At 40.8% G+C, this 24,986-nt stretch overlaps 1 long non-coding RNA gene across 1 annotated transcript; it reads right to left on the bottom strand.

Moving 5' to 3' along the window:
* Positions 1–5,680: 5,680 nt before the first annotated feature.
* On the bottom strand, positions 5,681–7,126 carry LOC112843184 (uncharacterized). Its single transcript, XR_003215367.1, has 2 exons — positions 6,252–7,126; positions 5,681–5,880 (listed from the first exon to the last, which is right to left on the bottom strand). It is a non-coding gene; the product is annotated as an uncharacterized LOC112843184 (long non-coding RNA).
* Between the last annotated feature and the right edge of the window lie 17,860 nt (positions 7,127–24,986).

Genomic DNA, 24,986 nt, shown 5'->3' on the forward strand with positions numbered 1-24,986 from the left:
TCTTTTGTTACACAGAGCCAGAATTTTGAAATTTTTGAGCAAGTCCAAAGACAGTGAGAGTAGGACCCCGCCGCAGATTTACATTTAGTACATTGTGCTGACCTGCTTGGATCAATTTTATTCAGAAAAATTGGCATTCTATGCTGTCTATGTAAAATTTTATATTTTATTCCTTTAAATCGGTTACTGAGAAATAAAGAATGCGCAGATTGTATGCACTCCACGCATGATCGTCACAATGACACTGGAGGTCACCCTCCCAACTCCTAATCAGTTTTGGAAGTCTCTTCCTGTTAAAAGGGAGTTCTTCCTCCCCATTGTACCAAAGTGCTCCTCATCATCTGATTGTTGAGGTGTTCTCTGTAACATTGTAGGGTCTTTACCTTTTAATATAAATCTCACTGAGCTTTTCGTGAGTTGGTGCTGTATAAATAAAATTGGAGTAAATGTAAACGTCAGCCTCAAAGTGAAAACAAAACCAGAATGAAGACTGACCACATGAGTCATTTATGACACATTATTCTTCTTAATTCTCTTCATCCAGACTCACTGAGTGCAGTGAGTCTGGGTCTGGGTTCAACTCCTGCACCATCTATAGGAGATGAACCCAGACTCACTGACACTCAGTGAGTCTGGGTTCATCTGCTGTAGATGGTGCAGTTTGTCAGTGAAGATATCACTGTGACCCAGACTGAATGGTTACTGCCCCGTCATCGAAACTATGATAAGACTCTACATTGTACTTATACAGCTGGCTGTAAAACCAGGCTTTAAGCATTCAGTGTTTACAGTAGCTGATACTAAAACTCAAATTACTCTTACTGTTCATCATTAACCGACTTTTTTCAATGATTAACTTTCTTTTTCAACATTATAGGACATAATCAGTCGAAGCCACTGCTGAAACCATCAATACAGCACACTTTCTTCACTGAGAGATGGAAGTCAGCTTCATCACAGATACTGAATTAAAGACATGAACAACACAAGACATCAGTCAGCAGCAGTCCTGTTACAAGTTGGTTAGATAGTAGATCCCACAGGGTGAGGAGCATCTCCAAAGTACTTATCAGAGTGGATATTTCACAGTGGATGATGGTAGAAAGATAGATTTACTGAGGAGTCCCAGTTAGACTAACTACTCAGTGGTTATTTAACACAAAGTAGTTATGGAGCCAGTCTGGATCATTTAAATAAAAAAATAAAAAAACAAGAAAAAAAGAAAAACAGTCTGGATTTTAAGAGTCACTTTTTTAAAAGCATATTAAGGATCAAAGAATTGTGTTTCTGGAGGAATTAAGCCTCCAGAGGGTCCTGCAAAGCTCCAGCTGTCAGAGTCTGAGCCTGAGGGTGTTGCCTGAGTCGAGGCCCTGATTTCCAGCACTTAGATTGGACGGCAGACGTCCTGCCAAGTCACGCAGGTTTCTCCACTGGTCAGAGACCAGTACACACACTGACTTCCACCAGCTCCATCCATCATCAGACTCACTGCTGCGTACAGCTCTTATCATCACTCCAACAGCACGCAGGTAAACCTCCATCATGTGATCACACTTTCTGCAAACTTCTTGCTGCTGTCACGTGTCCCTGCTCTTGATTGGTTTAGAGGGTCGTTCTTGTGTTTCTGTGTCATTAATGCAGCAGATTTCATTCTGCTGTCACAGAGAAAGCACGTACACACCGCTTTCAGGACATCTGTGGGTTTATGGTTGTAATTACGCTATGAATACGGAAGCTTTACACACACGCACGCACACACACACACAATCTGATTTTAAAAGTCTCGGTCTCTCCAACTAAGAGAATAAATACTTTTAGATTTTATTTCAGATGATTGCAGGTTACCATAAACTTTCTAAAATTCTAAAATGATTGAAGTCACACCTGCAGGTTCGTTTAAATAATCGGTTAATGAAATTAAAAAGTGTCAAAACAATAATTTTAAGCACTTTGTTAAATGATCAGCCATAAAAGGAGCATCATGGGAGATAATTTGGAAATAAGAAACAACTGATTTGTTCATTCATTTACGTTGAAGCAATCTTAAAATGTGATTAAAAAAATTGCACAGCACACTGAAATAAATACTGAATAATCTACAGACGTCTCAGTAACATGTGCTTTATAAAGCTCCCAGAATTTCAAATAGACATATTCCAAAAACTGAGATCCCACCTCAAAATCAACTTTAAAGATAACACACAGAGACAGACAACCATTTGCACTCACATTCACACCTATGGGCAATTGGATTAGGGAACCCACGCAAACATGGGGAGAACATGCAAACTCCACACAGAAAGACCCCGAACTGATGGTGGAATTGAACTCAGGACCTACTTGTTGTGAGGCAACAGTCCTACCGTGCCACCGTCCTGATATTTATTTTTAACTCCATCTTTTTCTTGAGAGGCTCTGCTTTTCATCATTTTAAATAAAATCTCTTCTTTTTGCTTGTTAAATAAAAGTTAGCTTGGCTCACAGCACCATCTCCTGGTACAATCTGGTAGTACATGGAAGTACTGCATGGATCTAGTTCAGCTTTAGTTGACGTCTCCTCAACACACGGATGCTTTGGATATGATTTTTTAAAGCATGTTTTGATAGACTTTGTTAATCATATATATCATATATCACACTACGACCTGGGTTTGTCACTTATCTGTACTTTAATTTTAATAACTGTACATTACCGTTTTGGTAACTTTTTGGTCCATGATGTAAATATGTAAAACTTTTATGTGTTTCTGTTCTGTCCTGTGTCCTGTTCTGTTTGTGTTTTTTTTGCTGCTATTACAACCAAATTTCCCCCTGTGGGAAAATTAAAGGAATATTCTATTCTATTCTATTTTGTTTAATTGGCTTAATTTAGTCATGTTGTAATTATTCACCAAAACTTTGATACTGATGTTTCATGTCTGCAGCTCTTTAAAACAGCTGTATTTTAACACAAACCATGATATTTATCTAAAAATAGTTACATTTTCTGTGTTTACTCATTAAAAATTAGTATATCATTATAAAATATTTTATGATTTTCGTCCTCATGATTTTTAGGTTATGCTTTTCGTCACACTGACAATAAGCTGCATTTACCACATGAATAAATGCTGCACTGCATTTTTAGGCTAATTTTATGACAAAGCAGGTCAGAAGTTGTGGTTTTCTCAACTCTTGTGTGTGATAAGGTTTCATCTTTTTCTGAGTTCCTTCTATAGAAAGGGGAGAAACAGAAAGACGTCCGTATACGCTTTTATAAATATGTGTTTCCTCCTTCCTTTCCAAAGTCAACATGTCAGCATTATTAGCAGCGTGTACTCGTCGTACTGACAGTTTTCTTCCAAAGAGGAAATGTTCTGTGTATTTTATTCCTGTGCAGGACGGAGATGCACGCGTGAAAACAGGATTCGTTTTCCAAACATGGAACATGTCTGCACTTTAAAACGCTCGAAAGCGTTCACAAACACTTGGGCTGGTTTTGCCTGCACGCCACGGCAGCAGCAGTTATTGGTGCAGTGGAAGCAGAGCGGCTGCAGCTTACTGGCTGCTGCAGACCCGCCCCGTGTCTGGCAAACATTCAGCCTGCAGCGGTCGTTCCGGGCATTCCCTTTTTTTTTTTTTTTTTTTTTTCTTTTTTTAACCTGTCCCGTTTGGTTCTTTTGCCATCAGAATTATTGTCTAAAGGCGAAGAAAGATGCCCAACGGATTTACTTTACCAAATGGACCATCCCAGCCTTGCCGTAATGGTCCATTTGATTCACCTTTTATTGTTTATTTTATTTTCACTTGCTGAATACGGGACAGACTTGACTGGTGGAAAGAAAGCGGAGAAAGAAAGAGGGAAAGAAGAAAAAAAAAAAACCTGAGAAGAGGGACGGGGAAAAAGGGCAAAAAAAACAAAAACCAACAGAATAAGCAGACAAAAAATACATATATCGATCACCTGGATCACCTGTTGAGAAAGAAAAAAGAAAGCAAGCAGAAGAAAACGAGAGTAATAAACAAGATCACAATGATATATGGGAATATGACAGTAAATACTAAATGTTAGACATTATTGTGCAGCACGTGAGATCGACAGCGCACAGTGTGCTTTGAGGTAGGAGCCAAAAAGGGTGTAGTTTGTGTGTGATCACCCGTGTGTACACCTGTGAGCATGAATGCGCTTGTTTTTAAAAGGTTCCTTCATGTAATGATCTGCTAGAGGGTGTGGGGGGCCACTGCCCCGTCCTCCAGGAGATCAAAACTCCAGACATCCAGAGGCCCCCAGAACACACGAGACCAAGGAAGACCAACAGAGGGGCAGCCGCGCCACTATCCCAGAAAGAGCTGAGGAGAGTCCCAGATGAGGGGTCACTCAGCAGCCGCGGAGCAGAAGCCAGGGGGGGTAGTGACGTGCCCGTGAGCTCCGCCGGCAGCCAGCTGTGCCTGAGTGACCGAGCCCCGGGCCAAGAGGCCGAGGGCACCCCATCCCCGAAGTGGCCCGAGCGAGCCCCAGGCTCCAGGCCCCGATAAGCAGCCGCCAAGGAGTGAGCCGGTGGGTACCTGGGCGCTGTTGGGATTCAGAGATTCTTTTATTGTAACCGTATAATCTGCCTTATGATAAATGCATTAATAACATGTTCTACAGTATTATTTTATCAGTAATATTTCTTATGGGGTTCATAATGCATTGAAGATGTTTGTTATTACAGTGACCTTTTTATTCACAGGTTGAGTTTATTTTATACACATTGCATAACTGTGCTTGTTTAGAGTTGATGTTCCATCCAAGAGGGTTTTAAGCTTCACTGGTGAGAGTGTCCAGGTGATACATGTTGAGGGAAGATGAGAACATAGCAGGTTAATTGCATGCATGCTTACAATACACATAAATCTAGTAGCAGGCCTGAGCGAAGGCCCAAGTGTCTTCTGCTCTCGTTTTGAGACCTGCGCCAATTCAGTTTACTTAGTGATTGGTGACGAGGGTCAATTATTAGCTTTTAACGATCCCGAAGCTTGAAGTTTATTACCTTAAAAGGCAGGTGTTATAGAAAAGAGAAGTTATATGACTGAAAATGTATAAGATGCGCTCATGTCTGTCAACTATGTATTTTTGACTTGTATTGACGTATATGTGTGGGCGTTAATGTTCTATGGTATAAAACCAGTTTTTGATGAATTTTTGTCAGAGGAAGACATATGCAGATGTTGCCTCTCCTGTGTTAATAAACTCATCGTTTGATTGCATTCGTCTGGTGCCTCCGTCGTTTGTTGTCTGGTCTCCAGTTGATCGATCTCGCTTCAGCGCCCACCCCCGGACACAAAGAACCACCAACGCACCGATGTCTGAGGGCGTCTGCCACCGGCAGGGGAAGTGGTGGGGGGAGATGGGCCTCCAAACCTTGGAGGGCCTGAGATGTCCCCAGAGAGGTGGCGTCTGATACCCAACCTGACATATAGACACAGACAAACAGGCACACACAGATACAAACATCTATTCCCATCCTCATGCTCTCAGGCACTCCCTAAACGCTCAGCCAATTTCACAAACAACAGCTGGTTTGGGTTCTCAGAGCAAAGCGCCTGTTTGCATTTCTATACGGCACTTTGGGTTCGTCTATCAGCTTCTAACATGAATTATTCTGTGCAAACAGAAGCACTGCAGAGGGCGACTCTTCTGCCACACTTTAGCTGAGTATTCAGCTCCAAGTTTCTATTGGGCAACTTCACCCTGGAGAAAGGCTTCAGTCCAGCTCTCGTCTCCACTGTGGCCTGTATTCTTTCACTTTTTGTCCATCTTACTCAAGTTTCATCTTCCTAAGAACGCAAACCAGGGCAACAACGTTGTGTTTGTGCTGGAGCCAACCTGAGAGCCTTTCAATGCACAGCACACACACACTGTGACAGAAAGAGACAAAAACACACACAGCATCATTCAGCCTCCTTAAAATAATCCATCCTCCAGAATCACACAAACAATCAATGTTTTCATTATTTAACTGACCCAATCTCAGAGGCTAATCTCTCATGTTAACAACAATAATGGCTGCAGGTACACAAACACACTCACACGCTGAAAATAAAAGCAAAGCTTCCACATTACAAACCTAAACATCCTCCACACAATATTACATTTACACCAATAATCCTCCTGCTTTATGGAGCCATTATAACATTATCAACACATTCAACAAAGGAGTGTGAAGCTGATGCTGGTTCACATACAGATGCAGGTTGTGTTGATGGTGAAGATGCATTTCCAGATTTACCAGCTGTTGTTGTTCTTCTGGAATCCAGTTATTATTGAAGCTGGAGCTTTGGCAGCAGGCGTGTTTGCAGCTTATCAGATGACTTCCTTTTGTAACAATCAGAGCTGGTTTTCTCATGTAGCAGCGCACTTTGCAACAATATGCACACAAAATCCAGTTATTTGGATTTATTTACAGTCAGTAAATAGTCACAGTCACACTTCCACCTGGAATGTGGTGATTCCTAGAATCTGGAGATTTTGGAGGATGTAAACAAGAAGTGTTGCTGTAGAGGCTGAAAGTTCAGTCGCATGTTTTTAGCTTGAATCTGTTCATGTTCCATCAACAATAAATGCATGCTGAATTAGCTGTTAGCAATTCCTACTGGGACTGAACTTGTGGATACTAGATTACTTTGTGATTGAGCTGAGGAGTACTGCAGTATATAAATATATTTAGTAATCCTAATAGTCTCATAAGCTTCATAGGGATGATCCAGAGATGCTGTATCGAGGTGAGGGATTGTAGCATAAACTCTTAAACAGGCTGCTGAGCTCAGCGAGCTGTGAAACATGGAAAATGATATTAATACAGTCTTTTCCTTCAATGGCCTCGACAGCATCATCATGCACAATCACAAAGAAACTGCTCAGGTGCATTTCCTGCTTCCAAGGATATCACACATGGCATAACTTTCACTGACTGACTTTTAACTGAGTTATCGTTTCACAGTTTCTGGCCATCCAGCTCTAAAGCTGTGAAAACACCAACATGCTGACTGCAACAGGAAAATATTTATGGTCAGAGAACAATCTCCCTTTGGTGAGAACAATTCATTCTGACTTCTTCCGTTGATCACATCTCCACCTCTTCACAGTTTGCATTAAACCATTATCATCTGCAGCATACCAGAAAATGAAAATGTTGTTTTGTTGCACACAGGCGTGGTGATGTAGTCTAATCAAAACAGTGATTGAACCGAGACATGGAGGACCCGTCCAGTATCCTTTACAAAACTGGTTTTGTGTCAGTGCTTAAACAAAATAAACTTTGACTAAACAAACTTGAGCTCTTACTTTTTAACCACAGATGCTCCTCCAAGGGAAAAGGCAGCGATCTGTAGCTCTGCATTCAGCTGCAGGTTTAACATGTTTAAGACGAGCAGTCACAGTGGAAACAACCAGAAGAGCTGAAAAAGCTTAAACAGCCTGTGACTCCTGTGGTTGTGGATTTGTTTCTTTGCTTTCTCGAAAAGTTGAGAAAAGACAGACTTTTCAAATAAGATAAGATGACCTTTATTAGTCCCACAGGTGGGAAATTTGTTTTGTTACAGCAAAAGTGCAAAGTTATGTAGCAGAAATTAGAAAACACTGGAATGCAATAAAATAAAATAAAATAGAATAATATATACAATAGAATAAAATAGAAATACAAATACTATATACAACTGAGTAGGAACTGCCACCACAGCTGTCAGCCAATCCAATTACGTTCACTCAAACACTCGAGCTCTACCGTTAAGGTTGCCCACCGGTCTCTGAGTAAATCCTGGATAATCGTCTTTTGTGAAAGCCAGAATCACCAAACTTCAGAGAACGGGCTTCATGTTTTCTTCAATATGACCAGAAATGAGTGACTGATCCCAAAACTGATCAGGAAACTGTTCACAGAGGTCAGAGCTGAGGGTCATTTTACCACAGACGTCTGTGAACATGTGTTTGCAGCCACGCTCTTTAAACCAACAAAGACGGGGCTGTATCAAGACACAAGGACTAAACCCCAATTCAGCCAGACCCACAACTGATCCGGAATTAAAACAGGACTACAACAGTTCAAAATCAGGACTACTTAGGACTTAACCAAGACAGAACCAGAATCAGAACTAGATGATAGTAGCACTAAAAATGCTTTTTAATTCTACCAAAGTACACTATTTAGATTCTGAAAAGTTTATATAATTATTTAGCCTTGTTGTGCAAACAAGCCTGCATAACTTAATAAATGTAGAATTTGAAAAATAACAAACTTAAAAAGGAAACACTAGGTACGAGATATATGAGTACCTATGATACAGTGATACTTTTGGTAAACAACCATTTGACTAACATGTCTGTCTCACCTGCTATTGTTCCCTCTCTGTTCTGTCCTCATTCTCCATCTCTCTCCCTCTCTGTTCCTCTCTCTCCCTCTCTGCTCCTCTCTCCCCCTCTCTGCACCTCTCTCTCCCTCTCTGCTCCTCTCTCTCCCTCTCTGCTCCTCTCTCTCCCTCTTTGTGCTGACAATCATCAAATATACAGTTGAAACCAGATATTTACATACTCTTCAGATCAAAACAAACACTTTTTTGATTGTGACATCAGACTAAATGTTTATTTTTTAGATTGATAAATATAAAAAACATATTTGTTAACTTTAAGAGTAAAGAGAGAAACTCTGTATTTCTTAATTGCAAATGGCACCAAATTGTATTCAAAATTGAGCCACACTTATGGAGCTCCACAGTTCTTTTCCTGGTGTTTTGGTTGACATCTCTTGATTTTCCCATGTCAAAGAAACAGGCTCTGTGTTTTGCCTTATATGCATCCACAGGTGTGCCACCAATTTACTCACATGGACTCTACTAACCTATCAGAAGCTTCTTCAGCTCAGAATGGAATCGTCTGGAGTTTTCTTATTAATTAACAATAAACTTAGTGTATATGTACTCCTAAATTTGATGAAAGTGATAAAAATAGACAGCTCCCTCTTTTTATTCTGACATTGAACTAATTCAAAAGATATTTCAATATTTATTTATCTAAAACAAAACAAGTTTACTCTAAATTGATGTTGTACAGTAAAAAAAATGTTCTTGTGTTTTCCATAAAGTGTATGTAAATATCTGGTTTCAAATGTGAATATGCTGCTGTGTATTGAAATTCCTCTTGTTTTGCATAGAAATATACTGAACAACATACAAAGCATAATATATAAAATAACATCTACCAGAGTTTTTTCTTTGAAAGAAGCTCCTTATGTCCATTCTTGCATATCAGTACATTACTGAAACCGATTTATTTAGCCGTGGAGGGAAACAACTGAAAATATGAAATAAACACACATGTAAGCTAAGACTCTCTAAAGAAACAGCATTGTTGTTGTTCGGCTTTTCATTTCGCCATTTGTTGCTTCACTTGAAGAGCAAGTAACGTAATATGGGTCAAGTGATCAGTTTGATATCAATCTTTCGTGATACACCGTCATATTTACATTATTTGTACAGTACGAATGATTTGCTTTGGTACCTGGTCGAACTTCAGTTCTCCTCTGTCTGCCTGGCTGCGTTTCTCCAACAGGGCGCTCGCAGGCAGCAGCTGCCCCGCCCCGCTTAATGCCTGAGCTCGGATCATACCAATATTAGGGGGGATTTACGCACAGTCGTAAATTCCCACAGTGTGCACTACGTGCTTCGAATATTGTCTGTAGTTTTTTGTTTTATACAGTTGTCAGCCAGGCATCTAACTATGAAAAAATTACACTCCAAAAGACCCCGGGCTTCTGAAAAAACAACCCGGGCTTAAGCCCAGTAAGCCACCCCCCCGCTCCGCCACTGCTGGACAAGAAGATGAGCCTTCATTTCCTGACCGCACCTCAAATGTGTGATAATATTTCAGTTCAGCCCCGGAAATTTAATGGTTCTCAACCTGCTGGTGAACCAATTCAGTCTTTGTAGAGCAGATTCGCTACGGCAGCTCTTTAACATCGAGGTTGGTAATAAAACGTTTCCACCTGTTGGGCAGACCAGTGGCCAAAAAATGCTCCAGCAAAGGAATTAAAGAGTCAATAAATGTATTTCTGAGCTCTTCTTCTATCATGTAAAAACATGTGATGTGGATCAAACGGCTGTTCCTCCCTCTCAGCTGTGTCAGTTAAAATAAAGATCCTATATCCCTCATGAACAATAGAGTTTGGCAGCAGGACAAGAGACGTTTCTCAGAACCTTCTGGATTATTAGGCCAGAACAAAGGTTACAATATCCGCCTAATTGGCTCGTCAAAAAGTGGTTAAGAAGGTGGTTTTATGTCAAGACAAATCATGTTTTACGGAGCTCCTCAGAAGCCCCAACAACATGACAGAGGTGACTTTTTACAAGCAGAAACAGGACGTGTTACTCAACGTTCAAAACCTGTTTCAGGCCCCACATTTCACTGCCTGCTCCCTGCAGCAACGTCCTCGACTTACGAGCTGATTCTTTTGTCTTCAGCTAACCTGACTCATCGCCTCATCACCCTCTTCCTCCCAATCAATCTGCACTATCAGAACTGGGTCAAAGATTAGCTCAGTCAGCAGAAGCAGAAATCAATACATTCATTACGAAAAGACAACAACTGTAGACATGACTGCAGACGCCCGATCTAAAAATCTTAAAAAATTACATCATTTACTGATGGCTCCCATCAATACTGTCAAACATCACATATAAGTCAGTTCTACCACTGATGCTTTAGAATACAAGCAGCATTTAACCATGCAATCTAAGTCAATATAAACATTATTTTATAATGTGAGCAGGTTGTTGTGCACGAGTCGCAGTGACAGAGTGTTTCCTGCTGTGTCTTGTTACGGGTCCGAAATTGTGGATGAGAGTAAAACAATGATGGTCCAGAAGAGGTCGGTCAAACAATTGATTTTTAATGAATACACGCAGCGTGGGGAGATGTAAACTGCAACACATCAGTTGTAAATCCCCGTCCAAAAATACACTTCAGATTGCTTTTATAACATCAGGGTATTGTAACGCCCCCTCTTGCGTTTACAAGCACATAATTTGCATCTTAAGAACATTATTTGCCTCTTTACAGACAATGATCAATTTTAAGAGATAAATGCAGACACAGAAGTTCCCCTTTCTGGCATCCATCCAAATATGGTGATGATCTCAGGCCTTTGAGGTCCCCATGGACTTGTCCTCCTTGTGTCACCTGTTGCTAGGCAAACTCAAATGCAACAAGAAGCTGAATACATTCAGGCCTTTGCTCAGCTACTATTTTACTGTAACAATATACTCAGCATATAAGCTTTTAAGATTATAGATTTAACTCAACGATTTAAGTGGTTGTAACTGCACCTGTAATAAACATGTTAATATTTGATTATGATAACCTCTGTAATACAAATTATAACATAATGCCAGCAACCTCACTAAATGCTTGGATGAAATGATAATTAATGCAATGATAAAGATGATGGTTATGTAAAATAATCCCTGTAATTCCACAATTCCCTCTCTTGACGTCTCTTCCAGAGACGTCACTACATCATTTCCTTGTGTCACTCTTCGACTCGCTCTGTCACCTCTAGATCCCTTAATAGCATCATGGGCCCCGAAACCGCCATTCCCAGGTCCACTGCCTTCGCTCTGACCCTCTCTAGCCGTCCCCTGACTCAGCAAATCAGACAATAACCTCATGTCATCTAGGTGGTCCAGTAATAAAACGCCAGCTCCCACTTGAAAACACTTCATGCTTAAGTGGTCTCTGCTCCTTTCCTGGGTCCCTCTCTAGTGGAAATCTAGTGGAATGGACCCTCGTCATCAATCACTAAGTAAACTGAATTGGCGCAGGTCTCAAATAAGAAGCAGAAGACACTTGGGCCTTCGCTCAGGCCTGCTACTAGATTTATGTGTATTGTAAGCATGCATGCAATTAACCTGCTATGTTCTCATCTTCCCTCAACATGTATCACCTGGACACTCTCACCAGTGAAGCTTAAAACCCTCTTGGATAGAACATCAACTCTAAACAAGCACAGATATGCAATGTGTATAAAATGAACTAAACCTGTGAATAGAATGAATGTGATGACAAACATATTCAATGCAATATGAACCCTGTAAACAATATTACTGATAAACAATGCTGTAAAACATGTTCTTAATGCAATCATAATAATGCAGATTATATAGTAGGAATAAAAGAATTTCTGAATCCCCACATTCCCTCTTCTGACATTCCGACAAGGAATATCACCACACCTTATGTTGTATCACTCCCTGCCCCACTCTATGGGTTCTAAGTTCATCTAATAGATGCCCTCAACCCAGCCAGGGTTCGCAACCCTTGCCATTATCTTTACCAACAATCCTCTGACACAAGGAATGATACAACAACTAGCGATGACCAGTATTCCCAAAAATACAGTCAAAGAAAACATCACTGACATAGCCACACCTTTCCATTGTCCAAACACAGATGTCATCCAGGACGCCAGCAGATTTTCGATACCTGAGTGCTCATGCATGGTTTTAGACAATTCGATTTTGCTCTCCCGTCAGTGAACTCGGACCCAATTGTTCTGCGAACCCCATCATGGCGTCCCTGGTTTGGTTAGAGAGTCTCAGCAGGTTGTAATGAACATAATGCGGCCAACATTTTTATTAGGCGTTACCCAAAGAAATATACTCTCCAATCCTGCAACTACCTGACTTACCAGCTTGTACTCATTAGGAACTCCCCTGGGCACTCCTATGGAGTCTATCCAGGTCGGCGAGTTCAAACGAGGATCATATGCATGGGTACCCTGGGTCCCTCTTTGGGCCAAAATGTATCTCTTACGTATGGCAGCTAAAGTTCGCGTGTTATGTTGTGAAATAGCCTTTACCTGGTTTCCAATAAGCATGAGCGGAGCTCCCAATCGCACCATCGCACATGTCCCTACGCTTCCCATAGGAACACGAGTATTTTCCCCACAGTAATAATAGAGCCCACTTCTTGCCCATGTTCCAATTACCGTGCTAGGGTCGCTTACATTGTTGGTGGTTCGTCCCGTGAGTGTGACAGCACACCTAGTTGGGTCGATCTCTCCCACCTTGTACTTTTCATTATCTGTAGAAAACTTGAAACATGTAATTATCTTATTTTAGCATAAATGGTCCCACTGCTGTCTGCTTTGAAATGGGAGGGAAAAGTCTGGACAACAAAATACAGTTGCCAGTAGTCCCTGCACTTCTAGTTAACTGTAACATACAATCATAGCCCCACTCATCCTCTAATGCAATGGTGCGGGCTCTGTAAACAACCGTGACCTAGCTGAAGCACAGGCAACACAGTCAGATACATGTTGTTCTCTAGCATTTTGAGCCACCCAATCAAGCCAGAGGTTACTGTCCTTGAAACCCGTGGCGCGCTTTATCAACTCCTTAGGCTTCAGTCTAAAGTAATCTGTTGTCAGAAGTACTCTCCCTTTTGGTTCCTGTTCCTTTTCAGCTACTGTTCCCCAAGTTACCATCTGATCAGTCAGAGTGGTAATTAAGCTTTCTGCGAGCGGCTTAGACTTTGCATCAACTAAATTTACCCTAAGCATATCATGGAGTGATTGCAGACCCGTACATCATACGCTCTCCAGCTACTACTAGCTCCTGTACACTTAATGACGTCACACAAATCAAATGTGAATGAGCTGGTAGACCCTTTACCATAATTCAACTCTATGCCCTTATTCATGCTGAGACACTCATCACCTTTACCTGACACCTCGCGCTTTTGTCTTTTTACCGATCCTGTTTTAGCAACTACAGTCTCAGGAAGCGCTGGGCTGGACTGGCCTCCGTGTTCAGACAAGTGGTCCGGAGTGCCCTGCAAAATATAGACAATAAACAACACAGCCATCGTTAATATCATTGCATACAATAAACATGTAGTTGTAAGGAACATTCTAATCAGTTTTCTCATTACGTGTCTCTGATTCGTGTGTTTGCATCATGTTATATAAACTTTGTATACTTTGTAGTGCATTATGCTAAACAAACAAAACCTTTCAATTCCCCAACCCTATCTGTCTCCTCAACGGGTTGTATGTTTTCAATGTTTCCTTATTATTTTGTCATAAAAATAAATCAAACAAATAACTTAAGCTGTGTGACGGCACCTCGCCTTTACGCCAGGCTGTGAGCTGCCCTAAATCTACTTGCTACACCCCCTTTTTTCACCTAGTTTAATTTTTTCAATCCTAGTTTAAACTATTCCTGACTTCCCTCAGTGCACACTGTAAAGTGTAAAAGATACAATTAGCTTTCTCCTGGTAAAAAGTCCTACATTATTTTCTCAACCTTTGGAAATATCCTCTATCGAGTTAACCCGTTTCATTTTTCAAACTTCGGCCTGATTTCTTCGCCCCCTTTAACGGGTAGCGCATATCCGATCTGAACACTGTGTTTGGGCAATTTACGAATTGTTGCAGGATTTCTATGTTATGTAAAGTTCCTCTCATCCCTTTTATGCTTCCATTATAACCTATGTCTAACAAGCTTTTGATCTTCTTTGTAATATAAACAACTAGGTGTATTTGTGCTCTGTTTTTCTCCTTTCTCTGGTTGGTTCCGTTCGGTCTGGGGCTTCCAGGATTCTCGCCCCCCTGTGGTCGCTGTGGTCCTGAACTCTTCTCCTGTAAAAGATAGAAAACAAAAAGCCTCTCTCTGCTACACCTCACTAATCTACTGTGTTCATCCAATGTTCCTTTAATTATTCAAACTTGGTTCACAATATCATGTTCTGGGCTTTATCCTTTTTATTAACTTTACTTAATCTCAATGCTCTTTATGTGTGTGAGCAACGCTTTTAGTTTCATTAAACACACCCCAGGTAAAATATACACCATCCCCATGTCAGCCTAAATCTGCGCTGGAAAGCACGCTTCAAAATTTCTATCAGGATTTATGCCTCTTTTTGCTTCAGGCATATACATAACATGCAAAAATTACTGTTAATGCCAGTTAGACAAGTTTCCATTATCTACAACATTTTGTTTCACCCGTCTCACCCTCACATGTTTCCTGTTCACTTATTGCATACTTATCTTTAACACCGTCTGCCTCACTAGTTGCTAAGCAGAAACAAAGCACCATGTGTTCCACCTTTGCCCTATAAACTAAATCTATGTCATGTTTGTGTCTGTAAGCATGTTTTGCATTCATTCATTACACTCCACGCCATCCCTGCAAGTTAAGAGCTATACAGTTAAAAGCTACAGGCCTTTGGCCTCGCCTATTTTAAATCAAGCAGGGGAGTTTCATTTTACTTTAAAAATAACTTTATTTAAAAATAACAATTTCTGCCTCAGTTTTACCATATCTAAATTATCAACAACCCCAAAAGTCATAAAATGATCCTAGAACTCATTTCAAATTACCCCTTAAATACCCCCTTTATATTTGGACACACCAAATGTGTCCAAATACATAAAAACTCAAAAAACTCAAAATGCATCACCTGGGCTTAGTAAATTAAAGGAAAAAGGTTAGTCATATTATCTCTCCAAACACCTCAGCAATCCTCCTCTCCGGTAGATCTGCTCCAGCCCTGTAAACCTGTGTTTAAGGAATAAAATCAATTTAATCATCATGTCAAATCTTCTCAAACTCCTTGCTCCATGCAAAAGTCTGGATCCTTGGAATTTCCTGGAAACAAAACCTGTACTTTACATTTCATACTCAGTTTTTCCCCACTTATGATCCAACCTGTGTTACAACAAAGACTAAACTTAAAACAGAACAGTCATCAATCATGTGTTTCTTCAGTTAATGGTAACATGAGTTATATCAAAAAATGTTTCCCTTTTAGCATTTAGCATTTTATAATGTAATAACATAATCCAACCCCAGTAAATAAAACAAAATTCCCTCCAAGCAAACATCAGCATCCCCAGAATTAAATCTTCCACTCCTCCTGTTTGTCAACATTTTATTCATCCCCACCTTGGTCCAGTCACACACTCACTCACATGCATTAACATCAGGTCTTGCTGATAGTGTGGACTCCCTCGCAAATAATCAGAGTCTTCACTCTCAGCAACATGAGCTCATTCATTTGTTTTATTTTGTTTTCTCTTTTTTAGAAAATAGTTCTTTATGGTTTTGTCTGGATTGGCTCGCGGCAATCTTTTAGACAGGGACTTTCAATCTGATCAGGTCCCCACAGGTAGCCTTTCCTCCACCCATTGAAATCTGGAAAAGTCACCTCATATTTGTTTGTCCGGAAATTTTGTCAGCGCTGTCAGTTCACTTTCTTCCAGGCCTGCTTAAGAACAAAAATGGGAAAGAAAGAGAGCTGATTATTAGCTCATCAAAGTACAAAACAAAATCACCTGACAGGTTTTTTCTAAGTCCACTGTTACAAAAACTATGGGCCCTTTTAGACATGTCCATGTTTATCAAAACTCCCTCTATTAAAATGAAAAACAACAGCCCCAAAAAATCTTAAACAATCTTAAATTTCACCCATTCAACACACTGAAAACCTTGTCAAAGCTGCACCGTTTTACACACAACCATGTCCCCTTTGACACTTCACCATACTTAGATTCAGCCTAAAATATAAACACGTTATAACAATGTGTCAACACTAAATTATAAATTTCTTGTCCAAATCTGCACCTCTGAACTGTCTACTTTGCTTCCCTTCCTTAAGGCCTCAATCACACACACACACAGGAAGCTCCTCTGTCGTCACTCACTCCAGCTAATTTACATACTGAATCATATCTCCACAAGTAAACTTGGCAAGAGAAATACATGTTTAAACCTTATCACATTATTCAATTATTTTCATTTTCTTTCTATACTAATCACTTACTTTGATCAATCAGTGCAAGAGCACTCCTAAGTCACCCTTTTAAACTACTTTAATCACTTCTCTTTTGTTTTTGTTTTTCCATAAGTCTCGTCAGTGTTATATGAATGAACAGGTGTGGACAGGTGAGCTGCATGCATTCAGCTGCGAGCTGAAGCTCAGGTCTGAGCCTCCAAATCCTGTTTTCTTTTGTGATTTTCTACTTTTTGCACAGAATAATGATCAAATAGAAGCTTTAAAAAATGTGAGATTTAATCAGATTTTATTTATTCAACATGTTTCAATTAAAAATGAACCAAAAATTAAGTTTGTATGAAAAAAACAAAAAACCTACACAAGGTTCACAGAAGTTAGAAGCCTGAAACGATTCAGCTGTAGCCGAATACACGAGACAAGAACCTGTAAGTTACTGTAGTTTACTGTTAGTGTGAATGTGGTTTAATACAGAGCAGAAATATCAGTGTTGACAGACAATCAATAGGAATAACAGGAATATTCTGGATATTTGGGTACAGGACTGCATATTTATTTATGAGTGAATATATTTAAAGATGCCGTCAGCTCTCCGAGCTCATCCCTGCTGTGCACGGGTCATGAGGTGGTGACTCAGTCATGTTTGATAAAGATCTTTAGTCCCAGTAAATCGATCAGATTTATGAGAAGCATCTTTATCCTCAGAAACAACAACAAGCATCAGAATCATCTCAGTGACGATGAATTAAACACAGAAAAACAAACTCATTTCCCAGAAAGATCAGTCGTCTTTACAAAACTACACAAACTGATGAGTCACAAAAATTCACCTGGATCAACAAGCAGCTACGAGTGTGGGCATCGGCCTGGTTTACTTGTTAAATCCTGCACTGAGACCACAGGGCTCGCTCACTCTGGCGTCAAACCTCCACCATCGGGGCTGTGCACTCAGTGCGAGCAGCTCCTGCTGAAGGGCGTGACAACTTCACCCAGTCTGCACGATCAGATCGCCTCAGGACGCTGCGAGCATGAAACTCCACACAGACAAATTTACAGATAAGACTTTAGAGATAACTCAGTGACTGCTGATTCTATTTATAGGCTCAGTTCTTTCTGATTCCTGATGCTTTTCCAGGATCTAGATCTTGTCTTTCTATATCTGCAGCGATAAAAGAAGGTTTATTCCTTCAAAACTGTTCTTTTATATTTAAGGAAACATCAAACTCAACTTAAACTTTGCTTTTCTGACTCCATCAGAACTCATCTGCTTTCAGTGTGTTTGGAGAGTCTTTACTTTTCTCCCTGGTTTTCTCTCTCTCTGGTTTGTAGAAACGACTGAGAACATAAAAAGAAACATTTTCTATCTGGCAGGTTTGAAACGCCTCCGCACGTCGAATCCATTTAGTAAGTTTTGGTTATGCTCTGTTTCAAAAAGGAGGCGTGTCCAGTTTCACAGCCAGATACGCCGATTTGTCACATCCAGTGTGACAAGACACCAACATCGGTGATCTTCACAGTAAGTTCATCTATTGTATGACACAGTAAACCAACATAGAACTGAATTGAACAGATCAGTTCCCACAGACACCTGGTGGAGCTTTCTGACTGAATCAGCAGGATAACTGCAGTGATGCATCTCTGTCCTATAGAGGTTTTCAGCATCAATGAAACAGAGCCGAAAAGAGGCCGCGGTGTGACTCTGGTGCTTCATGTCATCGTGTCACTGCTCTGCTGCTGTCACAAAAACACGCCGCTATGATGAAAGGAAGCGATATCCTTAGATGTTTAAGGACTGTGTAATCTCTCTGCAGACATGGTGATGACTGCGGCAGGTACACAGCTGCAGGTTTTAGGATAGATGCATTTTTATCCTCTAATTGTAAACATGACAGCAGCAGAGGAATAACTTAGATGTGCTGTGGCTGTTTTCCTGAATAATCTCTCCTTATGGAGCCTAAAACTCATCCTAACACACATGAGATCTTTAAAAAAGCTCAGAAACATGTCTGATCTGTCGAGCAGCTAATGAACGAATGTATGAGGAGGAAACATGCAGGTCACTCGTGAGGAGTGAAGAAAAGAGTGAATCATGTCTGCATGTGAGGATAAAATATAATCCCTGATTCAGTCAGAGAGGAAAGCCGGGTGAAGGATTGCTGTGACATCCACACCTGAAGCCTTCGTCTAAATGTGACCTGCACTCTTCACCTGTTACAGAAATAATGTGAAGCTGTCAGTGAACAGATTGCCTTGCAGTGAGATCACCGTGCAGACCCTGGTATGTTTATGATGACAGATGAGAACTGCATCTGAGTGCTGATGAATTCCTGCTGGAATCTGTAACCAGAGCAGCACTTTGAAACTTTCATGTAGGCAGGAGGAAGCAGGAAGTCACAGCCTGTTCAGAGTCAGAGAAACACGAGGAACTCGGAAAGCTTTAGTGTCGAGAGGAAAAATACCAAAGTCTGTCCTCTTCTTCAGAATCTACCTGTGAGACAGGTGTGCAGGCTTCATTTAAAGGCAGGGGAATTACTTCATTATTATATCCGGGTCCAAGTACATTCAGCTCCCAAAGGCCAAAGTTTGAGTTAAAAATCATCCAGATTCTTTCAGCTCTAATAAAACGATCAGTGTGGCTGTTAGAGTTTAATATCCAGACATCCATGAAAAGGCTTGTTTTCCCATGTGTTGAAAGTTTTTCCACTGGTTCTGAAATTCACTGGCAGCTCTTTACATTTGTACTAAATCCATATAATGAAGTTTGTTTGTTTTGTTTTTTTTTGTTTTTTTTCTTTTAAAGGAGCTCATTAAATAAATATAATACAGCAGCGGTCCCCAACCCCCAGGCCACGGAGTGGTACCGGTACCGAGTCGTTTGGTACCGGGCCGCGAGAGTTGAGGCTCAGGTGTGTAATTTATGGTTTTCAGGGTTATTATCGTTATTGTTTTTATCGTTTTTATCATTAACTCAGTTTCCCTCGGTCTTTTCCCATGTGTTTTGAATAAATCTTCCTTTTTTTGGTATCGGTACTGGTTTTATTTTGTTGTATTTATCCGCAACATCTTAAGGGCCGGTCCGTGAAAATATTGTCGTACGTAAACTGGTCCGTGGCGCAAAAAAGGTTGGGCTGTAATACACCACTCGATTTATCTCTCCCCATAATTCCTGCTTCTCTATTTCTTGCATCTTCAACAAATCTTGACATGGACAAAAACCCAGAAAAGGTTTGAATGTGATACCAAGTTCTCTATTGCTTTCAAGAACAAAGAATCTCTAGTCTCTTTTTGAATTCATTGCTGCTTACTCCCCAAATTAAAAACAATACTAGTAAAGAAAACAGGAGGACTTTGAATAGCTTCATTGCTTGGTTCTTCTGATCAGGTCTGGATTAGTCAAATAAGTTTTCTAAGTGTGTAATATTTTCTGGGTTAAGTGATTTCCTGCTTAAGTAGATGTTAGAAAAAGTGCAAATTAGCTGCAATCTCAGCCTGTCATGTTGGCTTTGGTATTCCACCAGTTGGTCAGCATTGTCTGGTAAGACCGAATTTGGATTATACTTCGTTATACTGCCACGGTTCTACTGAAATTTAAAACGAATGTCCTCGTATGTGGATCTCATTTTTGTCAAAAACAAAAATCAGGTAAAAAAATAAAAATGACATAATTCTTTAGTTTTACATTCATCAGGACACACAGTATAAGATGAGGTTAGATCGTAACACAGACAAAGGAAAACACAGGGCTTAAATACATAGAGGGAGCAATCAGTGAATGAGAGACAGGAGGGAACCACAGCTGGGGCAAATCAGGCCTAACGAGACAAAGGAAGCAAAACCGGACACTATAACATAAGACATGGACCTTCAAAATAAAACAGGACACACCGACTGAACTTACAGACACAGACTCACAAGCAGACACTGCAACAGAGGTGACAGAGACGTGGGACCAGGGCAGACACAGACACCGACTGGACACAGAAGAGAGAGAGTGAAACCAAAACTTAAGAACTACAAAATCACAAACCAAGAAGAACTGGGGAAAGGGAGTTGGGAGAGGGAGTTGCTATAAACCGGAGGAGCTATACAGGTCCCGTTGCCACAAAAGCCTGCAGGATCTTGAAGGACAAGTGAAAAACAGTAAGAATTTAAAAACTAAAAACCATAGAATTAAGACATGTAGGATGGGGTGAACAAATGTGTCTTCAACTTAGTTTTAAAAACCTCCGCAGAGCATGCCTGCCTAATATCTGGAGGGAGGTTTTTCCATAGAAACGGGGCACAAAAAGAAAAAGCACGCTCTCCAATTGTCTTTTTTCTGTCCCTTTAGAACCTTTAGAAGGCCAGAGTCCTGAGATTGTAGAGCATGGGGTGGTGTGGTGGATTTTTGTGTGATATGTATAACTATGTAACTATATATCTATCTGCACTGAACATATATACTCAAATTTTCACTGTAACTTTCATGTAGAGTCTTAAGCACAAGACATTTTGCTTCACTGAGGTTTATTAAGGTTTTACTGTAACAGGGCAGTTAATGCTGTTGAGAGTTCGCCTGAATAACTCACTTTCCAGCTTCGGTAACTAACCTTCCCTAATACACACAACGTCTTTCATGCGGCACAACCATAACAGTAACATTGTAACAGAGATCCTGAACACATCACAATCAAATATCATACTATATAATCACTCACTCACACACACACACACACACACACACACACACACACACACACACACACACACACACACACACTTTGAACCCACACTGAAGTGTTTTTATATATGAGAAAGCATGTAACCTATGTAGTTATAAGCCACTTGTTGTATGAGATTTAATAATTAGGATTAATGTGTGACCTTTGACCGTGTCATGACCTATTGTGATAAGCCAGAGCAAGGGGTAGTCAGAGTCCTGACTGGCCTTTGGCCAAGACCTTGGCCGCTACCTGACCCCTGCAGCTGTGTTGGATGCGTGGGAAAGTTAGCCAGCAGCAGGGGGCGGGGATACTGGTCCCTATATTAGGGGACCAGAGGACACCCCAGAGCTTTTTTCCTCCTGCTGCTGCTACCTGTCCGTCTCTGTGTTGCTCTGCTGTCTGTGCTTAAGGCTGTACACCCCGGAGTTTTGCTTTGCTTGCTTTCTGCTTTGTAATTTTCTTGCTAAATGTCTGTATGTATTTTTCCTGCTGTTCATGTGATTCAGTGTATTAAACTCTGTTCCAAGAATTCTGCTCTTTTACAGAGCATCTTTTTGAGTGTCTTGATTTTATTTGGATCTAAAGAGGTTGGATCTCCACATCGTTGGTGGGAGAAGGTTATCAGAATGGCTTCAAAATTTGCAACCACAGTGGAACATAAAGGTGTAAAAGGTCGGAGAGGTATGAAGGTGCCAATCCATTTAAAGCCTTGTAGGTGAGCAGCAGGACCTTAAAATCTGCTCGAACCTGACAAGGTAGCCAATGAAGAGATCTCAGAACAGGGGTAATGTACTCAAATTTCCCAGTTCTTGTTAAAATGTGAGCAGCTGCATTTTGCACCATCTGTAAACCTCTGAAACTTTTCTTTGGTAGGCCAAAAAGAAGAGCATTTCAATAATCAATATGGGAAGACACAAATGCATGGACAAGAACCTCTGCAGTGTTGCTTGACAAAACTTGTCTGATTCTGGCGATGTTCCTCAAATGATAAAAGGCGGTCTTTGTTATCTCTTTTACATGAGACTCAAAAGAGAGCACCATGTCAAACACTGTCATCACTGACACTGTCATCAATTTTCAAGATGAAATTTTGGGACAAGTGCTGAAATTTTTGTGGCCCAATGACCATCAACTCTGTCTTATCAGTATTTAGGAGCAAGAAATTATCCGATAACCAGCCCTTAATTGCAGATAGACAAGATTCTAGTTTAGAGACTTCAGCACAATTTCCAATGGTTAAAGGAACATAAAGCTGCAGGTCATCAGCGTAACAATGAAGGTTACATTAAAAGAACGTAAAAGGACACCAAGAGGCAGCAGATATAGAGAAAACAGCAATGGTCCAAGTACGGAGCCCTGAGGGACCCCATGCCCCACTGCACAAGTCTCGGAGAGATCATTTTTAAAACTAACAGTCGGAGACCTCCCAGACAGGTAAGATCTCAGCCATGATAAAACATTTCCTGTAATTCCAATAAAATGTTCAAGCCTATCCAATAAAATGCAGCGATACACAGTGTCAAACGCAGCACTTAGATCCAGCAGTAATAAAACGGAAGTGCGATCGTTGTCTGCATTTACCAGCAGATCATTTACCACTTTGACTAAACCTGTTTCTGTGGAGTGATTTGGTCTAAAAGCAGACTGAAATGGTTCAAACAGATTGTTTGTTGACAGATGCTCAGTGAGCTGCTTTAAAACCACTTTTTCAAAGACTTTAGACAAAAAAGACAGATGTGAGATGGGTCTGTAGTTTGCGACCATGTCAACATCCAGACCAGGCTTTTTTTTTTCTTTTTTTTTTTTTAAAGATCGGTACTACCACAGCTATCAATCTGTCAATCCTTTCCGTGTCCGGGCCGGGTGAGGTTTCCCGTGTTGAGTCAAATTAGCTGGTAGAGGATCCAAAGAACAGGCTGTACATCGAGCTGCTTTTACAACCTTAGTTAATCCAGACAGGGAAATAACCTTGAAGTCAGAGAACAGTTTATCAGCACCAACAGGCAAAGCAGCCGAGTAGTCTAACGAACAGCTCAAGGAGGGAGTAATCTGATTCCTAAGTGTTTCAGCCCTATCTCTGAAAAACGTAAAAAAGTCATGAGCTGTCAAATCAGAACAGCAGCGAGTTGACTTACTCTCTGTAAGTTGTGACACTGTGTTGAATGAGTTTTGAGTTATTGTAATGACTCATGATAAGATGGAAAAGAGGGCTTTGCTTGTATGTGGATGACACCTGGGTGAAAATCAAATCTCTGGACGTACCAGAATTCACGGATCACATTAACTCGGTGGACCGACACCTCAAATTCACCAGGGAGGATATGAAAAGTGGCAGGTTAGCCTTCTTAGACTGTGAGATTTCCATCAGTAATGGGGGACATCTAAAAGCTGACGTGTACCGTAAACCTATACGCATACGGATCAGTATCTAAGGTTTGACTCTCATCATCCACTGGAGCAGAAACCGGGTGTCATCAGGACGCTACAACACAGCGAACACCATCCCCACTGACACAGCGGCCAGGGAGGCAGAAGAACAGCACATCAAGAAGGCCCTGAGTAAATGTGGTTATCCCAGCTGGACTTTTGTCAAAGCTGGAAGGCACCTAAAGAAAGCTCCAGCCGATCATTCCGGGGGGGGGACCCCCCCATATAATATGTGAAAATCTGCAAAGTAGAAACCATATTTCTGTTTTAGTATTTTTATACAAGTTATAAACACTGTCCCCACGCTCCCTACAAACCCTAACGTAACCCTGTTATTAATTTCTAGGCGAGAAAATGCCATTTTACCGCGGAAATATACCTACTGGCCACAGAAACCCGAAATATAAAGAAATTCCCATAATTTGTGTGGTCTATGTAACGGAGGGAAGGTGTTTTTTTAGCACAAATGTTATTTAAGAGAGGGAAACCCTCCTCAAAACGGACAGAGCAGTGGAGCAGCCAAGGGAAAGCACACGAATAAAAACTGTAAGGCTAAAATATAATTTATTATATTTAAACAGTTAAAAATTGTTAAGGTTCTGATATATTGAGGAGGAATTCAAAATAACCACCACTGATCCGGCCGTGTGCAATTAGACGGCATTTTAATGAATACACATGTGTGAGCCAATACTGTGTAGATTCAGTATTGAACTGTCGTACAATAGTCAAAACAAAGGCTTTATAGGGTTGGGGTGATACTGCTCCCCCCCCCTTCTGTTGCCAAGCAGATTCAATACAGCATACGTCAATGCAAAACCACAAATGTTCTGTCAACCCTTGACACAGTCCAGAGAACATCGTCTTCGGCTCGGTGCTTCCCCTCAGCTCGTCTTCGCTGTCGCTTATCTCTGGGACATCTGGTGTACTTCCTGGAACAGACTAACACGTACGCACCCAAACTTTGCAGTTATAGCCAAACACAATTAAACTCTTACCTATATAAATGAGTCTACCTAATATGTGTGTGCGTGCACGTGCGGGGATAT

This window comes from Oreochromis niloticus, linkage group LG19, assembly GCF_001858045.2.
Source record: "Oreochromis niloticus isolate F11D_XX linkage group LG19, O_niloticus_UMD_NMBU, whole genome shotgun sequence".
NCBI lineage: Eukaryota > Metazoa > Chordata > Actinopteri > Cichliformes > Cichlidae > Oreochromis > Oreochromis niloticus.